At 42.0% G+C, this 11,585-nt stretch overlaps 1 long non-coding RNA gene across 2 annotated transcripts; it reads left to right on the top strand.

The window, feature by feature from the left end:
* Positions 1-1,818: 1,818 nt before the first annotated feature.
* LOC117520347 lies at positions 1,819-11,181 on the top strand. Of its 2 annotated transcripts, none has more exons than XR_004563618.1 (2): positions 1,819-1,929; positions 10,820-11,181. It is a non-coding gene; the product is annotated as an uncharacterized LOC117520347 (long non-coding RNA). The 2 variants fall into 2 exon arrangements; XR_004563619.1 differs by having other exon boundaries at positions 1,821-1,929; positions 10,830-11,181.
* The last annotated feature ends 404 nt before the right edge of the window (positions 11,182-11,585 follow it).

Here is an 11,585-nt window from a genome sequence, read left to right as displayed (position 1 = left end):
GCCCGTCAAAATCCCGCGGTTCCTCCTTAGCCAGCAGATGCTCCTTCAGGACCGGAGACAGCCGTTTATGAAGGCGCCGCGGAGTGCAACGGTATTCCAGCCGGACCTCGCAGCCGCGATACGGAAGTCGACTGCATACTCGGCTGCACTCCGGCGCCCCTGTCTCATTGACAGTAGCACGCTCGAAGCGGTCTTGCCTCTGTTGGGATGATCAAAAACCTGTTTGAACTCCCTTACAAACCCAGCATATGACGTTAGGAGCCGTGAGTTCTGCTCCCAGAGCGCCGTAGCCCAGGCGCGTGCCTCTCCTCGAAGCAGATTAATAACATAAGCCACCCGGCTAGCGTCTGACGCTTACATGATGGGACGCTGTGCAAAGACGAGCGAACACTGCATTAGGAAGTCCGCGCACGTCTCGACACAACCTCCGTATGGCTCCGGAGGGCTTATGTATGCTTCAGGGGACGGTGGGGGGGGGGGCCGTTGAACGACCAGTGGAACGTCTGTGTCTGACATGGGACCAGCAGGAGGAGGTGCTGCAGCAGCGCTTTGATCGCGTGCCTCCACCCTGGCGGTGAGAGCCTCCATCTTCCGATTGAGAATAACGTTCTGCTCGGTTACCAAATCCAACCGAGCAGTGAAAGCGGTTAGAATTTGCTGCAGCTCACCTAACACGCCTCCTGCTGGCGCCTGTGCACATCGCTCTTCCATTGGCTGTTCAAGCAATGGTTGACGCACCTCGGGATCCATGATGCTGGCCGAGAAATCCTGTTGGGAAGGTGTCGTGACACGGACCCACAACAGGGGGCGTTAATGAACGGACAATGGATAAGCCAAAAAGTAACAATTTAATGTTGTGAATCGCACAACGAAGTACAGACAATAACAATATTGTGGAATGTCAATTATACACAAGGTGACGTGTGGGCAGGCTCGAAGATAGAAGACGTCTGGCGAGAGAAGAGCCGGATCCCACACAGCTTCCACCACCAACGGATCTGAAGAACACCGGAGCTGCCAAGCCCTGCGCCCCAGGTGGCCACTGTCTTCAGCAGTCAGACCCGGTACTGCTGGCAGAGAACAGAAACAGTATTGGTGAGTGTGAGTTCGCACACTCAGTAATCCCACAGTCTGTGTTCTTTTGGGAGGGAGCACCTCCACCTCCAGTCACACACTCGTGCAGCTCCTGTCTAATCACTTATCTGGTTGGGGTGTGAAGCGAAGCCATCGCTGATCACACCAAACGCCAATCCCACAGATAAGGAAAACACCACAGGAAAACGGCTGCAAAGAAGTTCAGATTATTACTCAATGTTTTAAGTCAGCAGAGAAAATTACCTGAATGTTAGCTGATTTCTCGGCGGGGAGGTGGAGTTGCAGTCCGGCTTTTATGGAGGTTGACGTAGATGAGTGACAGCTGGTGTTGATGATGTGACAGCTGTCACTCCACTAGTTTCGGCGCCCTCTCGTGCTTGAAGCCCGCACTCCAAGCAGGGCGCCATCTGGTGGTGGTGGGCCAGCAGTACCTCCTCTTCAGCGGCCCACACAACAATAGTTGTCGATTAATTTAATAGTGGATTAATCATGTTAACCGTTGCAGCTCTGTGTCATATTGATGTGAATTTAATAGTTATGTAGTCCAAACAGTCCCTGTGAAAGTCAAACATGTGATAGCAGTATGATCAACAGTTTGATAAGGAGCATGGCTTCCTGCTGTATAATTCATAATGATTGGACTTTTCTGTGTGTGTGTGGATGTGTGGTGGGGGGTGGGGCTGCTAATTCGGGTCACCACAGTAGATCTTGCATGTTCGGTATTTAATCTGCATATTGATTTAGCACATGTTTTTGACTGGATGCCTTTTTGTCCTGCAACTCCAGATCGAGAAAGAAGCAAATGCTGGGTGAAAGAACTGTGCCGATCAAATGGTAAGCACATCAATTTTTATCTCCTCTTCTAGTCATACATGTTATGTGTTTTGGTTATATTTTTGTTGGCAGTGGCTAACCCACAAAACATATGACATCCTTCAACACCAGTGCATGTTCATCCATGCTCCTATCTTTGTACAACCCCAATTCCAATGAAGTTGGGACATTGTGTAAAATGTAAATAAAACAGAATACAATGATTTGCAAATCCTCTTCAACCTATATTCAATTGAATACACCACAAAGACAAGATATTTAATGTTCAAACTGATAAACTTTAATGTTTTTGTGCAAATATTTGCTCATTTTGAAATGGATGCCTGCAACATGTTTCAAAAAAGCTGGGACAGTGGTATGTTTACCGCTGTGTTACATCACCTTTCCTTCTAACAACACTCAATAAGTGTTTGAGAACTGAGGACACTAATTGTTGAAGCTTTGTTGATGGAATTCTTTCCCATTCTTGTACGACTTCAGTTGTTCAACAGTCCGGGGTCTCCATTGTCATATTTTGCGCCTCATAATGTGCCACATTTTCAATGGGCGACAGGTCTGGACTGCAGGCAGCAGCCACGCTGTTTAACACGTGCAGAATGTGGCTTGGCATTGTCTTGCTGAAATAAGCAGGGACGTCCCTGAAAAAGACGTTGCTTGGATGGCAGCATGTGTTGCTCCAAAATATACCTTTCAGTATTGATGGTGCCATCACAGATGTGTAAGTTGCCCATACCATGGGCACTAACACACGCCCACCCCCATCCCCACTGCTGGACTACCCAGCAGTGGGGAATAAGTTTCATTACACTAGAAGTCTTTCAGAAAGCGCTGTAACTAGGTTTAAGGATATGATTCCTTCTTTATGTTCTCTAATGCCATATACCAACACAGTGCAGAGTAGCTACCTAAACTCTGTAAGTGAGATAGAGTATCTCGTCAATAGTTTTACATCCTCATTGAAGACAACTTTGGATGCTGTAGCTCCTCTGAAAAAGAGAGCTTTAAATCAGAAGTGCCTGACTCCGTGGTATAACTCACAAACTTGCAGCTTAAAGCAGATAACCCGTAAGTTGGAGAGGAAATGGTGTCTCACTAATTTAGAAGATCTTCACTTAGCCTGGAAAAAGAGTCTGTTGCTCTATAAAAAAGCCCTCCGTAAAGCTAGGACATCTTACTACTCATCACTAATTGAAGAAAATAAGAACAACCCCAAGTTTCTTTTCAGCACTGTAGCCAGGCTGACAAAGAGTCAGAGCTCTATTGAGCTGGGTATTCCTTTAACTTTAACAAGTAATGACTTCATGCTTTCTTTGCTAATAAAATTTTAACTATTAGAGAAAAAATTACTCATAACCATCCCAAAGACGTATCGTTATCTTTGGCTGCTTTCAGTGATGCCGGTATTTGGTTAGACTCTTTCTCTCCAATTGTTCTGTCTGAGTTATTTTCATTAGTTACTTCATCCAAACCATCAACATGTCTATTAGACCCCATTCCTACCAGGCTGCTCAAGGAAGCCCTACCATTATTTAATGCTTTGATCTTAAATATGATCAATTTATCTTTATTAGTTGGCTATGTACCACAGGCTTTTAAGGTGGCAGTAATTAAACCATTACTTAAAAAGCCATCACTTGACCCAGCTATCTTAGCTAATTATAGGCCAATCTCCAACCTTCCTTTTCTCTCAAAAATTCTTGAAAGGGTAGTTGTAAAACAGCTAACTGATCATCTGCAGAGGAATGGTCTATTTGAAGAGTTTCAGTCAGGTTTTAGAATTCATCATAGTACAGAAACAGCATTAGTGAAGGTTACAAATGATCTTCTTATGGCCTCGGACAGTGGACTCATCTCTGTGCTTGTCCTGTTAGACCTCAGTGCTGCTTTTGATACTGTTGACCATAAAATTTTATTACAGAGATTAGAGCATGCCATAGGTATTAAAGGCACTGCACTGCGGTGGTTTGAATCATATTTATCTAATAGATTACAATTTGTTCATGTAAATGGGGAATCTTCTTCACAGACTACGGTTAATTATGGAGTTCCACAAGGTTCTGTGCTAGGACCAATTTTATTCACTTTATACATGCTTCCCTTAGGCAGTATTATTAGACGGCATTGCTTAAATTTTCATTGTTACGCAGATGATACCCAGCTTTATCTATCCATGAAGCCATGGGACACACACCAATTAGCTAAACTAGAGGATTGTCTTACAGACATAAAGACATGGATGACCTCTAATTTCCTGCTTTTAAACTCAGATAAAACTGAAGTTATTGTACTTGGCCCCACAAATCTTAGAAACATTGTGTCTAATCAGATCCTTACTCTGGATGGCATTACCCTGACCTCTAGTAATACTGTGAGAAATCTTGGAGTCATTTTTGATCAGGATATGTCATTCAATGCGTATATTAAACAAATATGTAGGACTGCTTTTTTGCATTTACGCAATATCTCTAAAATTAGAAAGGTCTTGTCTCAGAGTGATGCTGAAAAACTAATTCATGCATTTATTTCCTCTAGGCTGGACTATTGTAATTCATTATTATTAGGTTGTCCTAAAAGTTCCCTGAAAAGCCTTCAGTTAATTCAAAATGCTGCAGCTAGAGTACTAACGGGGACTAGAAGGAGTGAGCATATCTCACCCATATTGGCCTCTCTTCATTGGCTTCCTGTTAATTCTAGAATAGAATTTAAAATTCTTCTTCTTACTTATAAGGTTTTGAATAATCAGGTCCCATCTTATCTAAGAGACCTCATAGTACCATATCACCCCAATAGAGCGCTTCGCTCTCAGACTGCAGGCTTACTTGTAGTTTCCAGGGTTTGTAAGAGTAGAATGGGAGGCAGAGCCTTCAGCTTTCAGGCTCCTCTCCTGTGGAACCAGCTCCCAATTCAGATCAGGGAGACAAACACCCTCTCTACTTTTAAGATTAGGCTTAAAACTTTCCTTTTTGCTAAAGCTTATAGTTAGGGCTGGATCAGGTGACCCTGAACCATCCCTTAGTTATGCTGCTATAGACTTAGACTGCTGGGGGGGTTCTCATGATGCACTGAGTGTTTCTTTCTCTTTTTGCTCTGTATGCACCACTCTGCATTTAATCATTAGTGATTGATCTCTGCTCCCCTCCACAGCATGTCTTTTTCCTGGTTCTCTCCCTCAGCCCCAACCAGTCCCAGCAGAAGACTGCCCCTCCCTGAGCCTGGTTCTGCTGGAGGTTTCTTCCTGTTAAAAGGGAGTTTTTCCTTCCCACTGTCGCCAAGTGCTTGCTCACAGGGGGTCGTTTTGACCGTTGGGGTTTTTAAGTAATTATTGTATGGCCTTCCCTTACAATATAAAGCGCCTTGGGGCAACTGTTTGTTGTGATTTGGCGCTATATAAATAAAATTGATTGATTGATTGATTGATTGATACCATCACAGATGCTGGCTTTTGAACTTTGCTCTGGTAACAATCTGGATGGTCTTTTTCCTCTTTTGTCCAGAGGACACGACATCCATGATTTCCAAAAACAATTTGAAATGTGGACTCATCAGACCACAGCACACTTTTACACTTTGCATCTGTTCATTTCAAATGAGCTCAGGCCCAGAGAAGGCAGCAGTGTTTCTGGATGTTGTTGATGTATGGCTTTCACTTTGCATGGTAGAGTTTTAACTTGCACTTGTCGATGTAGCAATGAACTGTATTAACTGACAATGGTTTTCTGTTTTTGAAGTGTTCATGAGCCCACACGGTAAGATCCTTTACACAATGATGTCGGTTTTTAATGCAGTGCCACCTGACGGATCGAAGGTCATGGGCATTCAATGTTGTTTTTCTGCCTTGCCGCTTACGTGTAACAAAGTTCTCCAGATTCTCTGAATTTTCTGATTATATTATGGACTGTAGATTATGGAATCCCTAAATTCCTTGCAATTGAACATTGAGAACCATTGTTCTTAAACTGTTGGACTATTTTTTCATGCAGTTGTTCACAAAGTGGTGATCCTCGCACCATCTTTGCTTGTGAACAGCTGAGACTTTTGGGGATGCTTCTTTTATACCCAGTCATGAGTGTCATCAGTTCGCAAATACTTATTAAGTGTTGTTAGAAGGAAAGGCGACTCAACTCAGTGGTAAACGTAACACTGTCCCAGCTTTTTTGAAACGTGTTGCAGGCATCCATTTCAAAATATTTGCACAAAAACAATAAAGTTTATCAGTTTGAACATTAAATATCTTGTGTCTGTGCTGTATTCAGTTGAATATAGGTTGAAGAGGATTTGCAAACCACTGTATTCTGTTTTTATTTACATTTTACACAACGTCTCAACTTCATCGGAATTGGGGTTGTAATATGATGTTGCTTTTGTGGGGGAACATATAGATACTAGAGCACCGCGCTTGTAGAGTGCAAACCTCCACCAACACTAGTTTCCAATTTCACAAAATTTTGCTTTGAAAACATTTTCACGGTTAAAGTCCTGTTAGAAATGACGTTTCATAAGCTAATTTAGATGTGATCAAATGTCAGGAGTATGCATTTAGTTCATGCACTTGACTTTTTCTGTTTCTGAATTCTTTTTCAGAAAATCTTCTCAGAACACTGGTTATCTTTGCTGTGCACAATTTGTCATTGCTTTTTGGCACTTGGTTTCCAAATGTTAACTGGAAGATAGACAAACAGGCATAAAATTGGAACGTCCATCCATTTTTGGTGATGTAGATAAATCCATAACAGAAAAATGAGAGTGACTGGGGCACTTTTGATTGAGATATAATGCAAAATGTACACCAAATGGGCTTTTCAATATTACATTTAAATGTCCACAAAATCCACAATCTGGATCAGATCCGGATGAAACTTTGTCAAGTGATAGTGAGTGCCAGTCTGCACCTCACTTTCAAATATGAGTGTGATTGGGACACTTTTGTTTAAGATATAATGTAAAATATTCATTAATTGGGGGTTCAATGTTAAATTTAAATGTCCACAAAATCTGTAATCTAGATCAGATCCAGATCAAACATTGTTTGTCAATAAAGGATACCATCCTACATAATGCCCTCAAATGTGAGTTGTGAATTTTTGAAAATGTTAAAAATAGAGATTTTTCTAATTTTCCAAGATTTTTCCTGACTTTGACCTTTGAACTATGACTTTGAAAATTGAATCAGTTCTTGCCTATCAGGATATGAATCTTCTGTAAAAAATTCATCTTTATATTTGAAGATGTGTGGACTCCAGGCTGTTCACAAATCAAACTAGAAGCACTCGGAGAGCACAAACCTCCGCCAAGGCCATAGGGTCACTGACGTCACATGGAATACCCTTTGGCAAAGAGACTTATTCCACGTCGTTTCATGCATCTACCGTCATGTTTCAGATTCAGTGGTTAAACCCTTAGAACTTCAGCAAATGTTTTTATAAAAACATTTGAAAACATAACCTCATTGGTGGAGGTAACAAACAAAGTAACAGGGGCGGAAACATAACCTCTGCCCAACTTTGTTGACGGAGGTAAAAGCACATTCAGTGCAACAAATGACAGGATACTGTGATGTAAAATTCATTTAAACATAAGACGATCTGGAATAAACACAGTATAACAATTCAAAATGATGTCGCCTAAATGTTTTGGTCAATCAACTCCTCGTTTCTGTTCTTTTCAATAATAATGCAAGACATTGTTACCAACATTTGAGTTTCACAACCTGCCAGGCATCCATATCCTGTGCGTCTGAGCTCCATTAACATCTTCAAGTGACAAAACAATGGAATTATTCATCGCTTTTGGTTTTACAGCTGTATTCAAATGAACTATTTGGCTGTGTCGCCATTGCCCAGCTTGCCTGACTTCACGCCGCACGATAATGACTTTCATCACATCATGCAGACAGTTTCCCGTTTGTGGAAGAAGTGATTTCTATTGTAGTACAACAAAATGGGGGATCTTCAAGTTGCAATAGAGCAGCACCTGCACACGTGTGATGACTTCACAACTCTGTCTGGTTAGGGAGACGTGGTTTCGTTCAGCAACAAGAACTGTCAAGAAACTTTCTTGTGTGTGGTTGGAGTTGTGTGGAGGTAGGAATAGTCTTTTGAATGCTTGAATAACGATGTTTATTTAACGACTGAGTGGATCCTTGTCATTTGATTGGTGCTTTTTGTGTCACATGAAGTGGATTATTCGTCTCATTTCTGTTGCATGTGTGGATTGGGAGGTCTGGGCGGCTTTGCTTGAGCTGCTGCCCCCGCGACCCGACTCCAGATAAAGCGGAAGAAAATGGATGGATGGATGGATGCATTTAGAGTGCAGTTTTGTTCCATTTAGAATGCAAATTTGGTTCCATATGTTTGGTACCATTGCACTCTGTGCACGCGCGCGCGCGCACACACACACACACGCAAATCCACTCCGCTGTAAGCCATCTCGATGCATAAAGAGCTGTTCAGATGAAAAGCTGAAAAGCAGATGTGATTTTTGGCTGGACTGAGGAACTACACAAAGTCTTTTTTTTTGTACGTACGAAGTCAGTGTGCAGCATCACCAGAGTACACGTCACAATTTGGACTCCTATTTAAAGTTTGAGTTGGACTTTAGCAGCAGTGGAACACCAAAATGTAAGTCTCTTTTCTGTTGTTTATAAATTAATAAAATATCAAATGACAAGGATATATTTTAGCCGTTACATAAAACAAATAATGAATGTTTTTACTTTCTTTCAATGGAACGAATATTTAATTTGGTGAAAACTGGAATATACCATTCAACGAGGCGAATTAAATATTCATAAATATTAAATTATTCAAATAATAGTATATATTAAATATTCAAATAATAGTGAAAACATGTTCATTGTGCCCAGAATGTTGGTATTTTGGTCGCTGAACTTTCCTAGCAACGAATGTAAAGCCTCGGTCACATGGCACTAATGAAGGACACCAAAGCCAAAAGGAAACAAGAAATCTGAACTTAAGTTGACTTCTAGAGATGTTGTTTAACTGGCGTCCAGCTCCGATTGGTTCGCTGCTCTGTGAGGTGTCATATGAGGTCTGTTAGAAAAGTATTGGACCTTTTTATTTTTTTCAAAAACCTGATAGATTTGAATCACGTGTGCTGGCATGAGCAAACCTTGAACCTTTGTGCGCATGCGTGAACTTTTTCACGCCTGTCGATTGCATCATTTCCTGGTAAGTAGCCTTTGTGTGAGGTGTGTGTCGTGCGCTCTGCGTTTTTTTCATTTCAAGGAAAAAGACGGAACGACTGGAGCAGCGTCGCATCAAATTTTGCCAGAAACTGGGCGACAGCCAGGTAGAAATCATTCGGATGATTCAGATGGCTTTCGGTGACTTTTCAGTCGTGTGACTATCCGAGAAATTGTGGAAGAGGTGGGCATGTCACAGCATGTCCTGTGAGACTTCAACACAGAGGCGCTTTTGCTGTGCCGTCAGCAGCAGCATGAATTTCACCGTCACTCTTTTCATGCCTAAATCTTCTGTCACCGTAGAATGTACTGAAAAAGTGCTGATGTCCACCTCTTCCGCAATTTCTCGGATAGTCACATGACGGTCCCGCATCACCACAACGTTCACTTTGGAAATGATCTGGTCATTTCAGCATGTTGCTGGCCGACCGGAGTGTGGCTCGCTCTCCACCATTGTGCGGACGTCTTTAAACCGGTTGTACCGCTCCTTAATCTGTGTGATGCCCATAGGATCGTCACTGAAAGCTGTCTGAATTATCTGAATGGTTTCCACCTGGCTGTCGCCCAGTTTCTGGCAAAATTTGATGCGGCGCTGCTCCAGTCGTTCCGTCTTTTTCCTTGGAATGAAAAAACGAAGAGCGCACGACACACACCTCACACAAAGGCTGCTTACCAGCAAATGATGCAATCGACAGGTGTGAAAAAGTTCACGCATGCGCACGAAGGTTCAAGGTTTGCTTATGCAAGCACACGTGATTCAAGTCCATCAGGTTTTTGAAAAAAATAAAAAGGTCTGATACTTTTCTAACAGACCTCGTAACATCCTATCTGTGAGGCGTCATAACAAGCTGTTGTTTCTAAAGATGCCAAACGCACGAGTGAGAGGCTCACTAACCGGAAGTCTCGGTTTCAAGATGGCGACAGAACTTGAAAATCCCCCATTCTAATAAGTGAGCCAAGCAATCAGAGGCTTGTTCTTTAAAAATGCTTTAATGTGGTTAATATTGCAAAAGAAAGTGAACTAACTCTACTTTCATTGCAGTGTACAACACAGGAAAACCCAGCTGTAACTTATAAGTTGTCATATAGCTTCATCACATTCTGTGCAGCTCTCCAGCAGTGGACGAATCCTCCTGGTGGTGCTTTACTGGGTAGACCAGTCCTGCAAATATTGGGGGCTCAGCCGTTATCTTCTGCTCAGCGGGTGTAGATATTATTGGAGTGTTGAACTAATGATATGTAATGAGCTCTCTGTGACACATGTCTAGCCACCCTATCTATCATGGGACCCATTAATAGACAACAGTTTAGTAATTAGCTTTGCTGAGAAGCCGAAGCTTATAAATATTTTCGACTACATTTAAGATGTGTTTTGAAAAATGGTGCGTTTTTTTTCTTCTTTAACATCGCATTGCTTCCCTTCAGTGTTTTAATCTGTCTTCTTTCTTTACTTTAGGCCTTCTGCTGAGGCTTCCATAGCATCAAAGGCACACTGACATTCAAAGTGTAAAAATGTACAATAACATCTTTTCTTTACGAACACCAGGAAAGTTATTGCAAGACTAACAGATGAATGACTCATTATTTGTTTTGTATAAGTTGAAAGCTCGGGACGCGCAGACATGGCTGTCTTAAAAATTTATATTGGAAATGGTTTTTGATGTTGTAGCCCACTGCAAACACTTTCAGCCTTCTGCAGGTTTCCTAGCAACAGCAAACAAAGGCAGGACCCATCTCAAGTTTCCCGTGGAGCGGCCAGTCCGGCGTGCCTTTGATCTTGACTGGGAAAATAGCTGAGTGGGCACTACTCACATTTGTCTTTCATTTACTCCACCCCCGGAAAAAAAGAAAAAAAAGCTCCCACAAACGGCCAAATCTTCATCTGTCCCCAGCAACCAATACCTTGCCTGGATAATCAACCAAAGAAAGACAGTGAAGAACTGTAAAGCTGAGTTGAAATTGGACGTTTTTGTTTAGGTGAAAATTGCTACCTTCATTAGGCCAGTCATATGTAGTTTTTGAAGTCTACATACTAAAATTGGGCTGTTCACTGAAAAAAAGGTCCTCAGTGCTTGATAATGCTTTCAACAGAAGCCCTGGGATCCAAAATATAAATAACCGACTCCCGTTTTATGCAAGAATTGTGACCACAGAGAGATTGAGCGATTTATCTTAGGGTGACTTAATGTTATCATACGCTAGTGTTCTGCTGTGCTTTCATCCACAACAGATCAGACAGTTTTGGAGATGAAACAAATTGAAGTGCTACACAATATTTTGGTGTAATTTGCTGTAATTGATGTTTCCATCTAGCGTTGAGACCTTCTAAAACGATTGCTGGTGTTTGCAGGAAGACATGCAGCCCTGTGAGGTGTATTGACTTAGGCTGTGGGCTAATATTTTATTGGCATGTTTTAATGCGCTCCCATTGCTTGACTAACAGACTCCTCTGCAC

The sequence above is a fragment of the Thalassophryne amazonica genome, chromosome 11 (genome assembly GCF_902500255.1).
Source record: "Thalassophryne amazonica chromosome 11, fThaAma1.1, whole genome shotgun sequence".
In the NCBI taxonomy this organism is placed as follows: Eukaryota; Metazoa; Chordata; class Actinopteri; order Batrachoidiformes; family Batrachoididae; genus Thalassophryne; species Thalassophryne amazonica.
The sequence above is the reverse complement of the archived record's forward strand: the minus strand, read 5'-3'. Positions and strand labels throughout refer to the sequence as shown.